Source organism: Hibiscus syriacus, unplaced genomic scaffold (assembly GCF_006381635.1).
Source record: "Hibiscus syriacus cultivar Baekdansim isolate YM2019G1 unplaced genomic scaffold, ASM638163v2 tig00111769_pilon, whole genome shotgun sequence".
Lineage (NCBI taxonomy): Eukaryota > Viridiplantae > Streptophyta > Magnoliopsida > Malvales > Malvaceae > Hibiscus > Hibiscus syriacus.
The window spans coordinates 5,435,899-5,460,139 of record NW_024063172.1 but is presented as its reverse complement, the minus strand read 5'-3'; the positions used below and the strand labels follow the sequence as shown (position 1 = coordinate 5,460,139).

Genomic DNA, 24,241 nt, shown 5'->3' with positions numbered 1-24,241 from the left:
TGCAACCCACTTCTTTTGATAAATCAAGAATATGTTTGTGCTTGTAAGTCAGGACGCAGCACCAAACTATTGCTGACGTGGACCAATAGCATTGGAGTTCCAAAAGGGAGCACAATTAATAGCACATAGGATATTATTCCACCAGAGTTTCACCTACTACAAAAGGGCCACTGGGGCCCATATACTGTTGAGATGTCTCTGTCTTGGTGAATCCTTCAAGTTCTGTAATTTGCCCAAATTTTCCAGTTAATATAAAGACATGTTGTTGGATGGTTGGATTATCCCAACTCTCTTCTCCAAACACCCCTGAGAATAAAAAAAAAGATTATTATTTTTTTTGATTAACAAGTGAAAATGGGTAGCCTTGAAGCTGAGAGAACAACAACAGGATGGGCTGCAAGAGATCCTTCAGGGATATTGTCTCCTTACACTTACACTCTTAGGTAATCTGCAATTTTCTTTGATTTTGTTTTTTAAGGTTCAATTTTGGTTCTTACATGATGATTTGCTATACTATGTTGCAGAAACACCGGTCCTGAGGATTTTTATTAAGGTCACTTGCTGTGGGATCTGCCACACTGATATTCATCAAACCAAAAATGATCTTGGCATGTCAAACTACCCAATGGTTCCTGGGTACTACTACAATTCTCTTCTCTATCTTCATGTTCAAAAATCAATGGGTTTTTGTTGTTGTTGATAGTTTTGGATTGTGGTTTTGATTATTACTCTGCAGGCATGAAGTGGTTGGTGAGATAGTGGAAGTTGGATCCGATGTAACCAAGTTCAGAGTCGGAGATATCGTCGTGTCGGTTGTGTTGTTGGATGTTGCAGAAGCTGCCGGCCATGCGACACAGACAATGAACAATACTGTCTCAAGAAAATTGGTCCTACAACGATGTCTACACCGATGGAAAACCCACCCAAGGCGGCTTTGCAGGTTCCATGGTCGTCGATCAAAGTATGAATCATAAACAACATTCGATGATGGCTGGAAAAAAAAAACCCATCTTTTTTTAGAGTATTGAACATGTTTTTCTTGTTAGGTTTGTGGTGAAAATCCCAGAAGGAATGAACCCAGAACAGGCGGCGCCGCTGTTATGCGCCGGGGTGACAGTTTACAGTCCACTTTGGCACTTTGGTTGATGGAGAGTGGGTTAAGAGGAGGCATATTGGGACTTGGTGGAGTTGGGCACATGGGGGTGAAGATAGCCAAAGCCATGGGCCACCATGTCACCGTCATCAGCTCATCTGACAAGAAAAAGGTGGAGGCTTTGGAACACCTCGGTGCCGATGAATACCTGGTCAGCTCCGACACTGAAGGGATGCAAAAGGTGGCTGAATCGCTCGACTATATCATCGACACCGTGCCTGTTTTTCACCCTCTTGAGCCTTACCTTTCATTATTGAAACTCGATGGGAAACTCATCCTCACTGGTGTTATCAACACACCTCTTCAGTTTGTTAGCCCCATGATCATGCTTGGTTAGCTCCAATTCCTCAACTTTTAACATGTTTTTTCTGGGGTTTGTTTTCTGATTAAAATCGCTGGCTTTCAACAGGAAGGAAGGCGATTACTGGGAGTTTTATAGGGAGCATGAAGGAAACAGAGGAAATGCTCAACTTCTGTAAAGAGAAGAATTTGAGCTCGATGATTGAAGTGGTGAAGATGGATTATGTGAACACGGCAATGGAGAGGCTGGAGAAGAACGATGTTCGATACAGATTCGTGGTGGATGTTGCAGGAAGCAAGCTCGATCTATAGAACAAACGAACTCCTTTAAACTAAGAGTTATATATATCATCAACAAAGAAATACATGTTTGATTATGACTGTTTTTCGTTGATCTTGTTTTCCCCTTTGCGTTGTGTTATGTAAAAGACTACAATCCCCGTTTTCCTCCCAATGGCAAGAGAGTTGCTTTTTCTTCTTTAAAATGCAATTTCGTAAATTCTACAGCCTTTCATTAGAAAGTGATAAGGAAGTTTTTTTAATCTCTAATATCATTAATTTTGGGCAAAATATTTGTTTAGTGTTTAAATTATTAATTTTAATAGTCTTAATAGTAAATTTTTATTTTTTTTAAAATTATACATGGTCTTTAGTTTTTATTTTATTTTAATATTTTACCGTTAAAATTTTAACACGTTTAGTACTTAAAATATTAGTTTTGGATTACTTTAATACCTAAATTTTTTTTTCTTTAAAATTTAATGTTAAGTTTTTATATTAAAAAGAAACAAAACTAAATATTAAATATAATTTTAAAAAATTAAAAATTTAAATACTAAAAGATTACCCTTAATTTTTTCACACTCTAAAAAGAGGAGACTACCACTACTACTATAATTCATTTCATACTGAACTTCTACAGACTTGAACAACATCAATTAAACTAATATTCAATAGCACTAAAAAAAAAGTTATCGAAATGATTCTTTAATTATAAGATATTTTTTTATTAAATTTTTTAATTATTAAAATTTATAAAATAATCTTTCAATTATAGAGAGTTATTTTGTTGAGTCTATTAACTATTAAAAATAAAAAAAAATCAAATAACTATTTATTATATTTCAAATTTATATTTTTTATTAAAAATTTTAACAACATTTTAAACTAGATATTAATCTACGTATAATAAAATTTAATCTCATAATCTAAAAAAAAAATTTGGTATCCAATAAAATCTTTAGTGGTTGGTGAGGGTATCTTGTCGGCTAGTAACATTGAACGTCACCTAATTCGTCAGCATAAGAAAAATATCAAATAATAAAAATGTCCAAATAGGGTAGGTATATACTGTGCAGTGTGCACCTCTCAAAAAATTTATATAAAGTTTATCTTTCAATCGGTCACAAACTAGTACCAAAATGTTTACATAGCATGTCATGAAGTAAAAATAATAAAAGAAAAAAGAAATCTGCTTAAATTATTTTCTTCATATGTACTTCTTAAAAAAATAAACTGTATATTTTATATCACAAAAATAGATATATATAAAACTTTAATATTAATAGACGTAAAATGTTAATATAAAGTACATCTTAATACATAAATTATAATTATAATTGACATCTACAATTTATATAATATTTATCAAAGATAATGTCTCGTTAAAATTTTACTAAAATTAAGTATATCTTAGTGAATGAGAAAAAAAGAATATACATATATTTAATGTGCACAACATATTGTCTCATTAAAAATCTTATAAGAAAGATTCATTGGGATAAAATCTCGTTAAAGAAAATAGTACAATACGTATTTACTCCTCTCATGACAATCACTTAAAATCTTTGAATTTTCGCATTTCAATAGTGAATAAATCTTCAAATATTGAATAGACAATGTAAATATATATTTAAATTACCAATTGAACGATTTTACATAACTCCAAAATGACTAAATGGGATTCATCAAATTCTTTTGATATTTTTTGCTATAAATATTAAATTTGAATATAACTTTTTCTTATGTTCGTACACATTTTATTTCACACCTTCCATATATATATATGAAGTTAGATAAAATTTAATGTGTTTCCATAATCATAATATAAATTCAATTTTATTATTGTTATCGATTCGTATGATGTAAAGAGATTTTTATAAGTGGAAAATTCAAAATGCTGGAGGATGGAAATAAGGAAATGTCTATAAACAGGGGTTAAATCATATACAAATTGAAGGATTTTCTACGTTCATAGATTGGGACTTAACAAATAATTCTATAAGTTTGCAAAAATTGAAGACGCATATTAAGAAATTAAATTTCAGTTATTTGTGAAAATATACCGATTGGTAGAATCTTTGATAAAAGAAAGGGTGTTGTACATGAATCACTGATAAATTCTTCTATAATATATGTAAAAATTGAAGATACAAATTAAGAAATTAAGAACGCTAAGGGTGCAGGGGCTCTAACGTGATTAACCTTTTTTACCCCCTTAAGCCCTAATACATGTATAACTTTTCTTAAAACTAATATGATTTTAACCCTAACCTAAAGCAGCCACCTCCCTCTACTAAAAATTTATTACTCTCAAACTATACCCATCTCCCATGCACGGCCGAGAGCCTCCAAAGAGAAGGCCACCACTCCAGCCACCATACTTTGGTGGCCATTCTTCATTCGACCGTCGCCTAATCCAACCGAAGAAGACCCTAATAAGGTAGACTCCACTCCTAGTCTAGCCTCTTCATTTCACTCGACCAAGGCCCCAAGACCACCCGACGCTCACATCACCATAGATTGGCTTCGGCCTCCCTTCCGACCGCCACCGTGTGGCTGGGCTACCCAACGACGAGCTTAAGCCCAACCAAGGCCCCTAAAACCTACATACAATCTCAAGGCCTAAGGCTTTCGGGCTTTTGTTTCCCCTTCCCCTGACACTCCGCTCCGCGACGATCCTAACACCAACGAGGAGATCGACGAACTAAGGTAAACAACCCCCTCTCCTTTCTTATTATTCTGCTCTCTGCCTTGGTTTTTTGAATGTAAAAAAAGTTACTAAAGATGCAAAAGATTGGTGATACCTCCAGAAATGGTTTTTTGTGTTTCTATTGCTTTCATCTCTTTCCAAATGGGGAAGATTGTTACAATATTTTTTCTTCTCTCTTTCAAATCTGGGGAGAGAGAGCCCTCACATTGTGTAACACCCCAACCGTATCCGATCCGGATACGAATCCAAGGTGTCACATTGACTTTTCAAATCATTTACTTTTAAAAGAGTTGAAAATTTAAACATTTATAAAAAAATGGAGAAACCCTTAATCAAAGTAACCAATGGAAGTTTAAACTCAATTTGAAATTTATAACTCCATAATTTACATAAATATAATAAGGTTTGTTTACAAAACTCATCAGAGCATATACAATTCAAACCTTTAATTACATGCCACATTCATTTAACAAAATACATACGATTTAATTTGTTTCTGATCTGATCTTCTGAAAGGAAATGTTGTCCTGACTTGCTTAGCTTTGCTCTTCTTGCTTCTCTGAACCTACGTGTGAAACACTCACACGCTAAGTTGTTGACTTAGTGATACATATAGAGGGTAATAAAATCTTAAAACTTAAACATATTCTAAGCATTTCATAAATCATAGAGAAACCATAAAACACATATATAAAAGCATATATGCATATATATACATATCATCATCATCACATCATTATCATCATCATTTTCATTCATTGTTCATTCATAACCTTTCTTTTAATAGCCCATGTACATCATTAAAACTTAAGGTATGAGTGCATTGAGGTTATGCACTAATATTGTCACAACAACTCGTATAAATTGCACGAAGTGCCACATAGAATGTCTTGAAGGACCACATAGTATTGTCCCGAAGGACCGCGTAGAAATGTCCTGAAGGACCACATAGAATTGTCTCGAAGGACCGCATAGAACCCTCAACTCTTGGCATGCCAATTGTACCATAAGTCTCATATCACATACTATGGGCTTTACCATTTAAATATTTCACATAACTTATATCACATAGACTCTTAAACACATAAATCATTGTCATAACTTATATCATATTCTCATGGAATTACATAGATCATTTAACACATAGTCTGACATGTAACACATGATGTATATAATGCATGTAACACATATACATAAATTGTACTCATGCACATAAATCATATTAACAATACGCTTGTATTTATGGAATCATGCAATCAAAACATTGGAATAGACTCATCACAAGTCTTTTTTCCATAAAACACCATATACTAGTAGCATGCACTCACCTGGCCTCACTTAGTCAAAGTAACTCTTATAGTTCTTTATCTCTCTCTTGCTCACTCTTATGTCTTTGATTCGTCCGGAATGGCTTTCGTTCAATATTTACACAATTTACGATCTAAATAAATATGGAGTTCAAATTACTATTAATCAATCATCATTTACTTAAGCTGAACGAAACTTAATTCAAATTTCCAGTTTGAATAGTATCGATACCTTAAGCCCAGTACCGATACTTCCTTATTATTGTATCAATACCTTACTTCAGTATCGATACCCATTCTACATTTTGGAATTTTGTTTCTAAAAATGGTACCGATACCTATCCATTGGTATCAATACCCTTGGTATTGGTGATACTCCTCTGGTATCAATACTTTATACTAATTTACAATTCACCATATGGTATCGATATGTTCTTCCAGTGTTGATTCCCAAACTCATATATCACATTTTTGCTTTGAAGTATCGATAATGTTCTTCCAGTACCGATACCCCTTGCCCAGAACTAACTCATTTTAACCCGAAATTAACTAACATACTTAATCTTCCACTTTAACCTCTTTTCAAGCTTTAAACTTAACTACACTTATTAAATCAACTTATATCACTAAAACACACTTAACATCCAAAATTCCCTTAGAACACTTGGAAACAAAATCACACCAAATAATCAACATACCCCAAATCCATTCCTAACACTTTAGATTTCTTATTCCAACTTATGTCAAGTCAAATATGATTTCAAAATACATTTATTAACTCTTTTTCATCAACTCACTCAAACCTCTTTGTATTTAATCACCCATAACTTATCCATTTTTAGTTTTTACTTCTCTTTAAGCTTTCTTAAACTTTCCTAACACCCCAAGAGTCAAAACCAACTTAAAAATTCAAGAAATAACAAACTTAGAGTTCTCTTACCTTAGCCAAGCACTCACATAGAGAGAGAATGATGAAGAAAGGGTTATGATTTCTCTGTAAATCTTCATTTCCTTCCACATTTATATAATACACCACTAACTAATTTTAAATTCATTAATTGCCAAAAGACCAAAATACCCATTCATCTATTAATCTTTACTAAACAATCCTTCACAAAAATATTCCAATAATCCTTGAACTTTTTAATTTATCTAAATTGACCACAAATTTTAAAATCTTACACTTTGGTAACTAACCCGGTTTTTTTTGGGTGACACATTGGCTTGTTTTGGTGTTTTATAACCCTATTTTCGAAATAAAAAATAGGAAAAATTTATATTCATTTTTGTTTTTGTCTCCTTACTTATGTGGTTGTTGATGAGGGTTCTTTGGAGCTGACGTGGAGCACTCGGGTGACCAACGTGGAAGGGAGACCACAACTTGTTCTACCAACTACTGGATCTGGACCACCTTACATGGGTGGCAGCTGACGAGGAGACCACAACTGGACATGCACAGCTGGGGGCGACTGAATACTTCACCATTGTTAGGGTTTCCTTGAACCTAAATTACTATGGGTCTTCTGGGCTTGTAGTGGGTTATGGTTATGTATGGTCTTTGGATGTTTTAGGATTTTTTCCTTGGTATGAGTAGTGTGCATTGGACTAGAATTTGGAATGGATTGGATGTTGGCCTTGCATAACCCAATTGTAAATCTTCCAAGCTAACAAAATCACCCATATCGCAGCAAGTTGAAATTTCATAGATAATAAAAATTGGGTTCATCGACCCATAACAATGCAAATTTGATAATCTCTTCAATAAATCGAAGTCTTCATGGTCTGCTTTAGATTGAATGAACCCAAATAGCTTGTTCATTTGATTAATTTGAACGAATCTTCAACAAGATCTAATGTCGATTCAAATTCATTCATTCAATTCGAATAAATTGGCGCGAGTTTTCAATGCCCTCTGATTTGAATTAAATAATCCAAACAAATTACGGTATTATAGCTTCCCTTCTTTACTTCTTGTTGTGAAACAAGAACGAAGCAAAGAAAAAAGATAGGCTAATTTTTCGGGTTCAGTCGTAATCCAATATAGCTTCACTACTCTTGTTCAATCCTCTATCAATATGCTCTATCATCTTCACAAATGATGTAATTTTCTAATCTGAAACTTTCCTCGTTTGATTTGCCCCAATCTCACGTGTACAAGTCTTTTAATTGATTAATCTGCTCCTCTAGCCGAGAATGTTTTTAATTAATTTGCTTTCATCCTACATCTTTGGTCATGCAAAAGACACATATGTTAGTAATTAGCACGTCTGATGGTTATTTAATTATTTATTTTTCTCTCTCTAATTTTCATTTATTTTCTTTTCTTATTTTTTTCATTTTCATTTTTTGAAAATTTAAATGAGAAACTTTGAAATATTTCTCATTCTCTTATAAATACCATATGAAAGCATCATACCCGAAGGTGTTATATGGCTCGAAGGACTTATCATCATGCTCAAAGACTAATAGATGACCCGAAGGATTTAATCATCATACTCGAAAGACTTATTGATGGCATGAAGGACTTATCAATTATAGAAATATTCTACTGGGTAAGAAACTTTAGAAATCGCTTTCTTACTTTCAAAATTCATTTTCTGAAAATCTTAAATGAGAAACTTTTAAAATCGCTTTCTCATTTCCCCCAAAATCATATGAAAAAGCCATGCCCGAAGGTCTTATAGATGGCCCGAGAGACTTATCATCTTGCTCGAAAGGTTGACAGATGACCTTAAGGAGTCATCATATTCGAAAGACTTACTGATGGCTGAAGGACTTATCAATTTTGGAAATAGTCTACTAGGTAAGAACTTTGGAAATTGCTTTCTTACTTTTCAAAAAATTCAAATTCTGAAAATCTTAAATGAGAAACTTTGAAAATTGCTTTCTCTTTTTTTCATAAATCATATGAAAATATCCTGCCCGAGGGTCTTATAGATGACCAACGACTTATCATCTTGCTCGAAAGACTTACCAATGGCTCAAAATACTTACCATTTTGGAAATAGTCTATTAGGTAAGAAATTTTGGAAATTGCTTTCTTATTTTTCAAAAATTTTGTTTTCTGAATATTTTAAATGAGAAGCTTTGAAAACCACTTTCTCATTTTCCAAAAATCATATAAAAACAAATTAGTGGTTGGGTAACATGCCCCACTTCAAAGTATGATTCTTTTGTGGATTGGGCTCTTCTTCTTTAAGGTTCTACCACTCTGAACATGATTTCCTGCATTTAAGGTTTGATTTTGATATTCTTTTCTCGAGATCTCGACACCATAAATCTTCTTCTTTCCTTGGAAGATCTATAAAAATTATGCATCTATTTATGAAGACGTGAATGCAATTTAATGTCTTTAAATGTAATGCATTTTTCTTATGCAAATGATTTTCTCATGAATGAAAAAATATTGATTAAATCTTCCTTTGACTTCATAGTGGAGAACTCGGTCTTCCTTCACTTGATCACTCTTGTCCATAGCTTACTCTGATATCAGTGTGGCAACTTGTCAATTCAAGCTCGCACTTTCTGAAGAACAATCTAATTATCTTGTGTCGTCATGTCTTTTTTGTCATATATTTTGTTTGTTCACTAAAAAAATTCAGAAGAAATACTTTTTCATAGTTAACTCTCCTTATTTTCATATTTTCCCCTGACACTTAAAATGGCAAGGCTCATTCTCAACGGTTTCTTAGCCTGAATCTTGTTATCTCAAAATGATCTAGGTCTTTGGTCATGCCCTAATATGGGTATTTCCATGACTCATCCTTATTTAAGTGCCAACATTTCAACCTTGACTTGTCTCACTCTTGCATCATTTATAAAAAATCACAAGCCCTTCTTATTAAGACGATCATCTACTTCATGATCGATTACTGATGTTGATGATGTCACAACAAAGTATGAGAAGTTTTGTTCTTGAATATTTTGATCTTTCAAACTTCGTTGCTTCGAAAGAAAACAGAGAATCTCTTCATTTCTCCTGTATCATTTATTCTTCTAACTCTGGCTCTTATTTTTTTCTCCCACCTCTTCATTTGAGGCAAAATAAGTCTCATCAGCTTCAAGGACCTCCTTCATTCTTGAGAGATTGTCCTGTTTGAAAATGTTTTTCTACTATGTACTATTTTTAAGATTCAAAAGAATGAAAGAATTTTATAAAACAAAAGAGTACCTATTACTTCGGGCTCACAATTGAAACAAATCATCAATTCAATGAATATTGAGTAAATCAAATATATTTTTTTATTTTTCGAATATATATATATGTGTGTGTGTGTGTGTGTGTATTTAACTCTATGACAAATGTTAAGATGAAGAGGTTGGTTTTGGGTTGGTTCCTTATGTTTCTAAGGTTTCAATCATCGAAACGTCCTTCATTTCCCGATTCTTATGAACATTACAACATGAACCTCTATCTTAACTTGACATTTTAACTGGATGGAATAACTATCTTGATTATTATCCTTAATTAAAAAGGTGTCATCAGAAATGAAATTCCGAATGTCTTTGACGCCAACTAAATGATCAACCTTACTGTAATAACTAGAGCTGTCACTACAATCATGAATGTTTTTATCCGTATCATTTCTAGTCGGGTCTTCGTTTACACTAGTATTTTTAATAGCACCGAGGCTATCCATTGATTTACTTAGCCGCATATGTATTCTAATTCCCCCATAATTGGAAAAGCGAGCACCGTGGAAATACATGCCACTCAGCCAAAGAAAGATGACGGAGAGTTGGCCGAAATGGGCACTAAATATTTTGCGAGAGATCTCCTCCAAATCACTGGTATGGCTATCAAAATCGTAAGCATCGGCATGTAGGTTCTAGATCCACGTGGTAGTATCGGGTCCCTTAGCTATTGTTCTTGAGAAATGACCCGGCCTAGCCTATTCATCGAAAGAAGTTTTTACGGGATCCCTATCTACCAAAATTTTACTTCTGGTTCCGGCGAACGAATAATCATTGAGTCCTCCTCTTTCCGGACAACACATACAAAGAGACCCGCCAACTGTCAAGTAATTAGTGAACCTATGAGAGACGCTTATAATTAGTTTCTTTCTCTTCTATCTCTCATCTATCTATTATTTTTTATCTATCTATTTTTCTTTAGTTATTCACTAGAGCAATTATGATCTGGAAGTCGATCCGGGGCAAGTGTTCGGATCTATTATGACATATCCATGAGGCGCTCAACAAACCTTTTTAATCTTATAAAATATTTTTTGGACTTTCCTTTTACATTGGTATTGGTGCAAAAACAATTTCTTTATGCAACCAGTGTATTGTATTCATATCTTAATTAGAAGTTGCGAGATAGAGTTTTTTTTGTCTTACATAGATATAACAAACAATATTACTCTATCGAACAAAATGATGTAACCAACATAATCAATTGCTAGACTTTTTAGAATACTTATGTTTATGTTCACTGAAATCTTCCATTTGTTCAAGCTTCATAGACTCCTTTAGTAGAAGTAGTGCAGAGACATCAGTCTAAAAACAGAATTCCTGAGTGTTTGTGTGAAGTTAACTATAAGAGATGTTTCTCAAATCCCTTAGTTCATTTTCCACCGAAACTCATTATTAAAATTCAAATCATATGCATTATTGTCTTTATTCCTTGAACTTTATTATTTTAGTTTCATTTTCCCTTATTTAGGCGTAGCTGAAGAATTCATCTCGTCAAAAAGTCCTCGACTTTGATAATCACAGTTGAGTAAACACCGAATTTCCAGCTATTCAATCAATGCCATGGTTTGAATACAATCTATTCATAAATCCAGGGCTTTTAAGTTGCCTTTATAACCAATTGCTTTAACAGAATAACTCAGTTTTATTCATTTACTTTATAATAATAATTATTAACCTTTGAGTATTCGGATTTAGAATTTCTTAAGCTCATCGAGAAGAAGTTATAATAGTCTAGGTGTTATTGATGTAAGAAATCTCATACTTAGAGTTTAGTTCCCCAAATGAATGACCTAAACAAAATTTATCCACTCCATCATTCTATTTGTGAAGACTATGATCATCACTGAACGTCCTCAATAGAAGTGTAGCCTAATTAGTTTTGCAATGTCATACACAAGAGATGCACCATTTGTATGCTCCTATACATACTTGAATGCCAAGCCTCTTGATCGTCTCCTTGTGAGAGGAGAATGCTATATTGGTCCCTGCAAGAAAAAATATGATATTCGGGTATACCTTTAAAGCATGATCAAGGTTATTGTTTTCAAGGGTTTAATCTTATAACTTATCAAAGCTATGAACCTTTTATTGTATTTATTGAACTTCAAAAAGAAATTTGTTTCATTGCTCATAGTTTGAAAAATGAATAGTGTTCATTCAACTAAAGAAGTTTAAAATAATCCAAAAAAATTAAGAAATGTCAGAAAACATATTCAAACAAAACGTGCGGGTTTCATTGAGATGCAACTGAGCCCTACAGTTGGTGAATAACATCCTCATATGTTGATTTAATAATGCCCATATTGTTCATATGATGTGGTGACACTGATTTGATCAAATGTTATATCTTGCGCTTTGATTCCCCCACTTGAGTTTTTCATCCACTGTTCAACCGATTCTCAGTCGTTCCATTTTCAACAAGCATTTCTATCTCTTTCAATAGTGGCCTATAATTCCATGTTGTGGGAAGATGCCCATATGCCCCTAAATGGAAATCACATACACTATCTTGATTATGTTGTAGGCAGAAGGGTTTGGTGTCACTTTCATTGGTCTCGGAGTGACGTATTGACCTTTAATCAAATGGGGATACAAATATGATACTGATGTTTGGAACAACTCTAAATTCTTTCTTGATCGAGGATTTTTTTGGTGTTTCGAACGACTAGATGACTTTTTTCTTTTGCGACAGTGGGGCTTGGAAATGGAATTAATTTATCTCATCATATTTTCTTCTTGGTTAGTTGAGCTTTTGAAGCGGCTTTCAAGTTTTCTTGTTGATCACCTTTTCTATTAATTCCCTTTTTCATGAGATCATCAAAGTCCTTTGTTGAATTTGCAAGCATTAGCTCAAAGAAAGGAGCTAGAAAAGAATTATGGAACATGTATATTTCCTCTTCTAATATGAGAGGTTGAACTTGTGCTGCCACCCGTCTCCACCTCATGGTATATTCTTTAAAGCTTTCAGTAGCTTACACCCTTATTCTTTGAAGATCTTGATTCTTTGGAACCAATCTCTTAACATACCGATATTGCCTCCAAGAAGGCATTAACTAAGTCAACCCATGACTTGATTTGTTCCCTGCTCAAGCGGTTATACCATACTACAGTTGGTCCGACGAGATTGTCATGAAAGTAATGAATTAACAGATTATCATCATTTAAATACACTTCCATCTTTCTGCAAAACAACTTTAGATGAATTAGAGGACAACTGGTGCAATCATATTTCTTGAAATCAGGAACCCTAAATTCATATAGAATGACCAAATCAAGGACAAGATCGAGTTCTCTCGCTTCTTGTTCTTTGTGGGAGCCATCAAAACTTTTCATAACTCCAATTGCTTCATTCAACAACTTAAATTTATCTTTAAATTGCTTAGGACTAATGAGGCTCTTCATTAGGTTCAAGTGAGATGCCCCAAGGTCGGTCACCATTCTTGGCGATTCAATCTGATAACATTAATATCCCTTATAAGCTACTTGCTCTCTATCAATAGCGTTTGTTTCCAGCACCTGGGTCATTTGATTCATTACATCTTATTGAGAACTCGATGCTTGATTTCTCATGTCTTGCTGTAATCGGCCAACTGCTTTTGCAACTAACCTTGTGATTCTTCATGAGATTTCTTCATTGTTTCCATTTCTTTATTCATGATGACGGTGAAGTAGTATGAATGAATGATCTTGGTATTACTTCCACATAACCTTTCATAAATTATTTCCATGTTTTCATAATTATGCATGTAAAGTGCTTAAATAAACAAATGTGATACAAATGCATATATGTAAAAGGTGTTATTCCAGAGTGGCCATCTTAAAACAACTTTCATTGAACAAAAAAGGTTTGAGTACATCAAACAAACTTTACATATAAGGAATAGCTTTGACTCTTAACTTCTCTATTTCTCTTAAAAGCCAAGTTAACTTCCACTCATGCTCTGGTGTTGAGTTGTCAATCTACTTCAATTCTCCTGTAAAGCCTACTAAATCAACCATTTTATGAGCCACATTATTTGCTTGAGTAACAACTCTCTTCATGACATTGTCTTTTTCCTCCATATTATATTTAATTCTTGAAGTTGTAGACAATGTTGTTCATTTTTCCTTGTAAGAGACTCATTGTGGTTACGAAGTTCTCATACAAATCTCTATAATCATCTATAAGATTCTTCAATGTCTTGTTCTTGGCTCTAGTGGCTTCTAGCTCAGTATCATTCTCATGCTTTTGGATTTGTTATAAAGGTTCCATATTGGCTATGGATATATTCAACATCTGATTTTGGGCTTGACATTTTCCTAAATTGTTCACGGTTGTATTATGCCTTGTTTCTGCAATATAAATCATAAGAGAACCTCTTAGCTGACCTTCATGCACCTTGCAAGTCTTTCTCCATTGTTCAGTATCATTTTGAAGTTTAGTGACTCATTTTTCCCACTCCTCTAGAGTATCACCTAGAGAGCATTTTAAGGGTTTGACTGATCCTTCCAAATTCATCATGCATGATTTCCATCTCTTTTTTTTCAAATTATCTCTTTCATTCTTTAATTGTCGCGTCTGGGCTTTGTACTTCAACATACATTCTTACTCTAGGGTACCCCTACTGATACCTTTACCTTTGAACACTTCTGGCTCCATTTTAACAGGACAATCAGTTACCAAACTAGGTAGACCTTTCATCTTGAATTCCAATACTTCATGATCCAACAGATGTTAGATTCGATGCTTAAAGGAGGTGTAGTTCTCAATAGAATGTCCTTGAGATCCAGCATGATATTCAAAATGAACATTGATGTCATACCAATTTGGGCATGGAAGTTTCCAAGGCTTCACGTAATGTGGGGCCAGTTCTTGGGCTTCTAATAGCTTATCGTACAATTCTTTATATATAGGGGTGAAATTAAAATGAGGGTCACCTCTTGGCTTGGATTGAACTGAAATCATTAGGTTTCTTTCCCCAAACACTGGGAGTAGACTTGATTAAAAATAAGTTCTGATTGTATGACTTCTCGTCATTTCTTTTAACTTCTACAATTGTCACTTTTTTGGTATCTCCAGACAACTTGTTGATACGAATTGTGATTGTGCGTGATTTCTCAGGTTGGCTAGAATCACCTTATTCTAAAGTAGTATTTTTGTATTTGACATCGCAAGATTGTTTTCATCGAGATTTTTATCTTCTTTTGTAGAAATCCCTTTTACTTTGGCCAAAACAACTATTTTATCCATCATCTTGGACATTTCCTCCCCCATCTCTCGTATTTCCTTTCGCTCTTTATCAGACATATGATCTTTAGGTGCGTAGCTTTCTACTATTTCTGGAGCTTCTTCAAGATGTCATTCCCTAGATATGTTATAGTCCACTTGATCATGATACCCTTTGTCCATTATGAAAACCTTCTACTTTGATAACCACTCATAAATCAACACCTTTTGATTATGTCATGATCATGTGATGCAAGCAAAAAAGAAAAGAAATATAAAAACAAGTTAGTAAAAATAAGATAACAATATAGCATGAAATATTATAATAATGATAATATAATATAATAAATTTTAACTAGTGACCAAAATGTAATTTTGAAAGTTTAGTGGCTAAAGTATAAACTTTGGAAAAGTTTAGGGACTAAAGTGTAATTTTGAAAAGTTATGTAATCCAACTCAATAAATGAATAGTTTAACCCCAAGAATAATGTTTCCATGGGAATCAAATTTTTTGTACGGATTTTTTTATTAAAAGCTATAAAGCGATAAAGTTTGGGAAAGATAATTGAATCGAATCAAGTTTTCAGGAAATTTTGAAGGATGATGAAGAAAGGTTTAAAATGTAATTTACATGACTTAAATTTGTATGATTTAATATAAATCTTTGGATTTAAGATAGTTTTTCATAATCAATTTGGACCGTTGGATGAAAAATGGTTAGATTGTAATTTTGGCAAATTTGAAGGGCAAAGTTGGTAACTACTAACTCATTGGTTTATTTTTTACCATTATATGAAAAATTGACATTTGGAAAGTTATGGATCCTTGGATTTCAAGGGTAAAATGGTTATTTTGTAATAAAATGAATTTTTAATTAATTTTTAAAATTAAAAGATGATAAGTATACTTAGATTTTTATTAGGAAAATTCTTAAACTTGTTCATCTTTTCTTCATTTGGCTGTGAGGTAAGGAGAAACTTTCTTTTTTATTTTCAAACCAAATTTCTTAGGAATATGAATAGAAACATGAAATAGAAAATTGTTCTACATGAAATTCTCCATCATTTGGTACCATTAGTTCATATTTTCATGCTTAGAAAATCGGATTCTTGAATTTTATGGATGAAGGGGACATTAGATTTTTATGGAATAAGGCTTGATTATGGTGTAGTTGGTCTTGGAGAACCATTTCCATGCTTGTATGTGATAACTCCGTAAAAGGTCACATTTTGGTACCTTTTTACTTAAGTTATTGAATGTCTAAAAGACCATTTAGATGCATTTAGGAGCATATAGTTGCATGTGGTGGATTCCAGTTTGCCGTGGTATTTTATTTTTACAGCGGTGCTGCTTTATGGGAAAGGTACTTGTCTGATGATGTGCAGGTGTTGAAAGCAAGGAAAAGAGGATTTAAAATGCCGTGACATAAGGATATTGCTGAGCTAAATAAAAATGCCAAGTTCAAATGGCATTTCAGGAGCGTACAAGGAGAGAGAAGATATTTTCTAGCCAGCTGTCCCGAATTTTACGCATGCTCTGCCCTAGATACCCACCGCAGCATGGCGCTTCAACCACCGGTTCTGTTAATGACGTTGCCTAGTCTGACCCTGCAGATCCTGTCAGTCATAGGGCGCCTGTAGCGGGATTATGCCAGTCTGCTCAACTCCCAAGCAACTCAACCATGGTTTTGGGGTTTCCTAGGATGGTTAACACCAAACCTTAGGATTTCTTTTCCCCTATAAATAGGAGGAAGCCATATTGATGGAGATTTTAGTTCCAGCCACATTTGATCTTAAAAAGTTAGAGAGAGAAAGTCTCATCTTTCTCCGTCAATCCCACTTGCCGTGGCATTTCTCCTTGACTAGCAGAAGGGAGTGGCGTTCTGAGCATCCGAGAGGAGCTAGTCCACTGGGACCAGTCCTTGGTGGCCGAGGAAGGCATTTGGCAGTGCACGTTGAAGGCTTTTTCTCCTCCCCTTAGTACTTGCTTTTATATTTTGTTGTTGGGTTGTAAGGAACGAATGAATCTTGCTTTGTGCTTGTTGATTTCGAACCCACCATGAACTAATCTATTTGGTGGGAGTTCGCATGGTTATTTAAGTTATTATTTTAATGAATGGTTGTTGTTTCATGCTCTATTCTGTTTTGTTTATGATGCTTAAAGCCTTGAGGTTGTAGGAGCTACGAGAGTAGCCTTTCCTTAGGAGGGTTCATGAGGTTCGAGAGAATGCCTTGGCAATTTATCTTTAGTCTTCGAGAGAAGCTAGGGAGGAACTACATAAACAACGGGTTCTAGATAGTAACTAGGCCTAATCCACCTTAGAGATAAGGATAGGATTTCATTCGACTAAAAGGATTTGTGTATAAACGATAGGTTAGATGTTAATGCTGCCGCAAAAAGGTATTGCCGAGACATATTCTATTAGCTGAGTCAATAGGATCACTGCTTGGGCTTACGCCAATCGGTTTTGCCAGGGCATCTTTAGTCTGTCGAGTCCCTTACTAGAGATAGCATAGGGCACATCAGTAGACTCTGTCGGGCAGGGTAAGCAGAGAAAAGCACCATTCAGAGAAATAGACTTAAGTTTTCCTTGTGTCTCCATCACTCATTTCCATTGTGCTGGTCTTGTGAGAAAGCTAAAGTCCTACATATATTAAATCTAGTATTTGCATTTTTATTTTGCCTTGACATTTCCATTTGTTTTCACGTATCATAATTTAATTTGCCACGACATATCCATCTGCTACCACACTATCACCATTCCATTTCCACTACGTCCATTCCATTTTGCCACTGCATTCTCATCTGTATATACCATAACTAACTTTACTTAGGTGACAAAGTAAAGTGCCTTGACAAACCTATTTGATTTCCCCAATTCCCTGAGACTATACTCTACTTATCACTTTATTACTTGTTCATTGTGTATACTTGCACACATATCCGCATCATATTTTAGTACTCACAAATAGTGGACAAGTTTTTGGCGCCGTTGCGGGAATTACAACTGGAAGTTAATTGATTGTCATAACATTTTTATATTACTTGTGTAAATTTTTCTCTTTTAGTTATCTTTACTTTATATTTTATTTAATTTTTCATATTTGTTTTCGAGTTTATGACCAGAAGTAACCCTGAAGAGCCATTGGAGCCTATTGATCCTGAAATTGAAAGGCTCTTTAGACAAAGAAGACGAGCACAACGTGTCAATATGTACCAACTCGGAAATCAGGGCATTGGCCATGAGGGTGATCAACATGCCGAGGTAAATCCAAATGCTGGGAATGCAGCTAGGCCTCGAGCTATTCGTGATTATTTAAATCCAATCTTAGAGGACTTCAACCCTAGAATTGTGGCACCCGATATTCAGGCAGCCCATTTCGAGCTGAAACATGTCATGTTCAATATGTTAAACTCTATAGGGCAGTTTGGGGGCATGCCAAATGAGATGCCAGGCAGCATATTCGTAACTTCTTGGAAGTGTGCGATTCTTTTTGCCAACAAGGGGTGCACGAAGATGTTCTAAAATTAAAGCTATTCCCATATTCCCTACGAGACAGAGCAAGGGCATGGTTAGTGGAGTTCCAGCGGGTTCTATGGAGTCGTGGACAGATATGTGCAAATATTTTTTGCTGCGGTATAATCCTCCGAACATGAACACCCAACTTAGGAACGACATTGCTTCATTCCGTCAAGCTGATGACGAGTTGATGCATGAGTGCTGGGATAGATACAAAGCATTGCTTCTCAAGTGTTCAAACCATGGTTTTCAAGATTGGACACAAGTAGTGATGTTCTATAATGGAGTAAACGCACCCACGAGGATGATGCTTGATGCCTCGGCAAATGGGACGTTACTGGATAAATCACCAGCAGAGGCATTTGACATCTTGGATAGGATTGCTACCAATGATTATCAGTTTCCCTCAACTAAGCATGGATTTGGGCGTAAGACACATGGAGCTCTCGAGCTAGATTCTAATGATGTCGTGTCAGCCCAACTTGCTACCATTACCAACATGCTAAAGAATTTACAAAGGCCAAGTGAGGTAAGGGAAGCAAAGGCAGCCTGTTCAGTCTGTTTATTATGCCAAGGCAATCACAATGAGAGTAATTGCCCAACCAATCAAGAATCCATCAACTTTGTTGGCAATTTTAATCGAGGCAATAACAACCCCTATTCAAACACCTATAATCCTGGATGGCGTCATCATCCAAATTTTTCTTGGGGAAATCAAGGAAACAGCACTGCTCAACAGCCAGCTCGTCAGCAGAATTTTAATGATTCCCAGGGCTATCAATCGAATATGCCATGGCATAATCAAAACAAGGGAGGGCCATCTTCATCAAATACTAGTTCTTTGGAGGCCACAATGCAAGAATTCATTGCAACAATAAAAACAATGCTGCAAGACCACTCGACCTCTATAAAAAATCAAGGAGCTCTACACCAGAGCCATAGTTCATCGTTAAGGGCACTAGAGAGTCAAGTAGGTCAGATTGCCGCGGCATTACAAGAACGTAAACCCGAACATTTGCCAAGTGACACTGAAGTCACCAAACCTCATAGCAAAGAACAATGCAATGTGCTAACTCTCCGAAGTGGTACACAAATTAATATAGAAGATAAGTCTGGGGGAAAACCGAAGGAAGATTCACCCCCCACAACCAGTCAAGCTGATAAAGAACTACAGGAGGAAGCACCGAAGGAAGAAGATAAATCTGAGGGTTCATCAAGTAACAAAGATGAGGGGGCAAATAGAAATACCACGGTAACTTTGTTCGCACCCCATCATTACAAGAAGCAGACCCCGCCTCCTTTTCCGCAAAGACTGAAGAAACATAACGAGGACATTCAGTTTAAAAAATTTGTTGACATTCTGGGTCAACTGCAGATCAATGTTACTTTTCTTGAAGCAATGGAACAAATGCCCACATATGCTAAATTTCTAAAAGAAATCGTCACCAAGAAGAGAAAGGTTGAGCAGTACAAAACAATTGCCACGGCAAAAGAATTTTGCTCTTCCTTAAGCAAGCTACCACCAAAAAGACGTGATCCGGGCAGCTTTATCATTCCATGTTCGATTGGAAACAAATTTGTTGGAAAAGCATTGTGTGACCTTGGCTCAAGTGTAAACTTGATGCCTAAGTCGATTTTCGTAAAACTGGGGATAGGAAATGCGAGACCTACTTCAGTCATCTTGCAACTTGCCGATCGTTCACATGTGCTTCTAGAAGGGCGAATTGAAGATGTCATCGTGCGGGTTGACAAGTTTGTTTTCCCTGTCGATTTTCTTATTCTAGACTATGAGGTCGACGCCACAGCGCCCATTATATTGGGGATACCTTTCCTAGCCACAGGTCGTATTCTCATCGATTGCGAGAAGGGTGAGCTAACCATGCGAGGGACCGATCAATAGATCACTGTTAATGTTTTTCGATCTCTCAAACACATGGATGATTATGAAGAATGTCAGAGCATTTTTGAGGTAGACACTGAAATTACAAAAGAGGCATATCAATTTTGCCACGACAATTTCATTCAGCTGGATATTGATGAGAGGCTCCTTAAAGAGCCGAATGACTTTACATCCAAGGAACAGCAAGCTAGCTTCCTTAAAGCTAGCCCAGGTACGCATTTTGAACCTTTGAAATTCGAAGAGTTTGTTCCTCCTAAGCCCTCATTACAGCATGCACCTACCCTTGAACTTAAAAATTTGCCACAACATCTTAAATATGCTTATCTGGGTAGTAATGACACTTTGCCTGTGATTATTTCCTCTGCCCTTACTCCTAACCAAGAATCTAGTTTGCTAAGTGTTTTGTCACAGCATAAGAAAGCGTTAGGGTGGACGATGGCAGATCTCAAGGGAATAAGTCCAACAATCTGCATGCACAAAATTTTGCTGGAAGAATGCCACGGCAAGTCCATAGAGCCACAACGAAGATTAAACCCAATCATGAAACAAGTTGTGATGAAAGAGATTCTCAAATGGCTTGACGCTGGAGTAATATACCCTATTTCGGATAGTTCGTTGGTAAGTCCCGTTCAATGCGTGCCAAAGAAAGGAGGCATGACCGTGGTGACGAGTGAAGACAACGAGTTGATACCTACTCGCACGGTCACCGGGTGGCGAATTTGCATGGACTACCGCAAGCTTAACAAGGCCACCAAGAAGGATCACTTCCCACTACCGTTCATCGATCAAATGCTGGATCGACTTGCTGGCAAGGCATATTATTGTTTCTTGGACGGTTACTCGGGGTATAACCAGATTGCCATCGCACCAGAGGACCAAGAGAAGACCACATTCACGTGCCCGTATGGAACATACGCTTTTCGAAGAATGCCTTTTGGACTCTGTAATGCCCCGGTAACTTTTCAGCGTTGCATGCAAGCCATCTTTTCTGACATGGTGGAGGATTTTTTGGAAATTTTTATGGACGATTTTTCTGTTTCCGGAGACAACTTTCAACAATGCCTCGGCAACTTGGCAAAGGTACTGAAGCGATGTGAAGAGGTTGATCTCGTGCTGAACTGGGAAAAATGCCACTTCATGGTGACTGAAGGCATTGTTTTGGGCCATAAAATTTCTGCAAGGGGCATTGAAGTAGATAAGGCCAAGATCGAGGTAATCGAGAAGCTACTCCCACCAAATTCTGTTAAGGGCATTCGAGTTTCCTTGGACATGCCGGATTTTATCGACGATTCATCAAGGATTTCTCCACACTATCCAAGCCCCTGTGTACTTTGCTGCAACAGAACCAACCCATTGTGTTCGATCAGAAATGCCATGGCGCATTCAAAGAGCTGAAGCAGAAACTTATCTCTGCGCCAATTGTAGTTCCCCCAGATTGGACGGCCCCATTCGAACTAATATGTGATGCAAGTGATTTTGCCGTGGGAGCTGTGCTTGGGCAGTGTAAAGGTAAAATCTTTCATGTCATATATTATGCTAGCCGTACCTTAAATGATGCACAATTAAATTACACAACCACCGAGAAAGAATTACTTGCCGTGGTATTTGCATTTGACAAATTTAGGCCATACTTGATAGGCACCAAGGTTATAGTTCACACTGATCATTCAACTATAAAATATTTAGTGAACAAGAAAGATGCCAAGCCTAGACTGATCAGGTGGATATTACTTCTGTAAGAATTTGACTTAGAGGTAATTGATAGGAAAGGTACTGAAAATCAGGTTACAGACCACTTATCTAGGCTAGAAAATATTTCAGAATGCCATGACATTTTTGATATTAAAGAAGAATTCCCTGACGAGAAAATTTTATATGCCACGGCAATTCCGTGGTACGCTGACCTGGTTAACTTTCTTGTTAGTGGTGTTTTTCCTTATGAACTCAACAGCCAGGGTAAAAAGAGGTTTCTGCATGATGCAAAGTTCTACTTTTGGGATGAGCTATACTTATTCAAGCAATGTGCCGATCAAATGATTCGACGGTGTGTCCCTGAAGAAGAACAAAGCGATATCTTACACCATTGCCACACATCAACTTGTGGAGGACATTTTGGAGGGTCGAGGACTACTGCAAAGGTCCTCCAGTCAGGTTTTTATTGGCCATCGTTATTTAAAGATGCCCATGCATTTTGCAAGGCATGTGACAGATGCCAGCGCAATGGAAATATTTCCAGGCGACACGAAATGCTGCTGCAAAATATTCTGGAGATTAAGCTCTTCGATGTTTGGGGCATTGATTTCATGGGACCATTTCCATCTTCCTTTGGAGATTTATACATCTTGCTAGCGGTGGATTATGTTTCAAAGTGGGTTGAAGCAATTGCTACGCCAAGAAACGACTCAAAGACTGTGCTCAAGTTCCTTCATAAGAACATCTTCACTCGTTTTGGAGTCCCAAGAGCTATTATCAGCGATGAGGGCACTCACTTTGACAACAGGCTGATTACCAAGGCATTAAAAAAATATGGAGTGCGACATAAGATTGCCACGGCATATCACCCGCAGACGAATGGACAGGCTGAAGTATCCAATCGAGAAGTCAAGCAAATCCTTGAGAAGGTGGTTAACCCCGAAGGAAAGACTGGTCCCCAAAGCTTGACGAAGCATTATGGGCATATAGGACAACATTCAAAAAACCTTTAGAATGTCGCCCTTTAAGATGGTATATGGAAAATCCTGCCACCTCCCTGTTGAACTAGAGCACAAGGCATACTGGGCAATCAAAAAGCTAAACTTCGACGAGCAACTAGCTGGGGAGAAACGATTGCTTGGTTTAAATGAGATGGAAGAGTTTCGAGTGCAAGCATATGAAAATGCCAAGCTCTACAAGGAAAAAACCAAAAAGTGGCACGACAGAATGCTTTTGCCACGGCATTTTCATGTGGGTTAGAAAGTATTATTATTCAATTCTAGGCTCAAACTCTTCCCAGGAAAATTAAAGTCACGCTGGTCGGGACCATTCGAAGTCTATCATGTTTACCCTTATGGCGTTGTTGATATTAAGAACATGGACGACAGATCCATCTTTAAAGTCAATGGCCAGCGCCTGAAGGTTTATCAAGGAATCCCGCCTACGCGTGACAAGTCGGCGTTGCTCTTGCATGACGTCGACACCGGTTCGGCATCTTAAAGATGTCGTGGCAATTTAATTTTGCTTCTGTATATAAAATTTTTATTATTTTGCCTCTATCTTAATATCTATCTTTAAATAATTAATTTTTATTTGTGTGTGATCAGTAATTTTCCACGCACAAAACACGTGAGGAGTATGGAAGATGATTGTGCAAAGTTTGGGCGGCAAACGAAAATGAAAAAGGAGGGAAAATTTTTACCTTTTGACTTTTAACTTAGAAGATAAATTTTTTTCACTTCCCTTTTGTTTCTTTCCCATCTTGACCCCACATATCTATAACTTTTCCCACTAAAACTTCTCATTTTTTTTATTCTCTTTCCATTTTTCACTTCACTTTCACTTTAACCTCTTTTCATCTTTTTCTCCCACCACTTTGACAAAACCGCCATTACCACCATAGCTACAAGCTTCAGCCGTGTGCTTTTATTTTATTATCATAATGGTTCGCTCACGACCAGCCCCACCACCCTC

General features: G+C 36.1%; 1 pseudogene; it reads left to right on the top strand.

Moving 5' to 3' along the window:
* The first annotated feature begins 286 nt into the window (after window positions 1-286).
* LOC120169484 lies at window positions 287-1,900 on the top strand (annotated as a pseudogene).
* The last annotated feature ends 22,341 nt before the right edge of the window (window positions 1,901-24,241 follow it).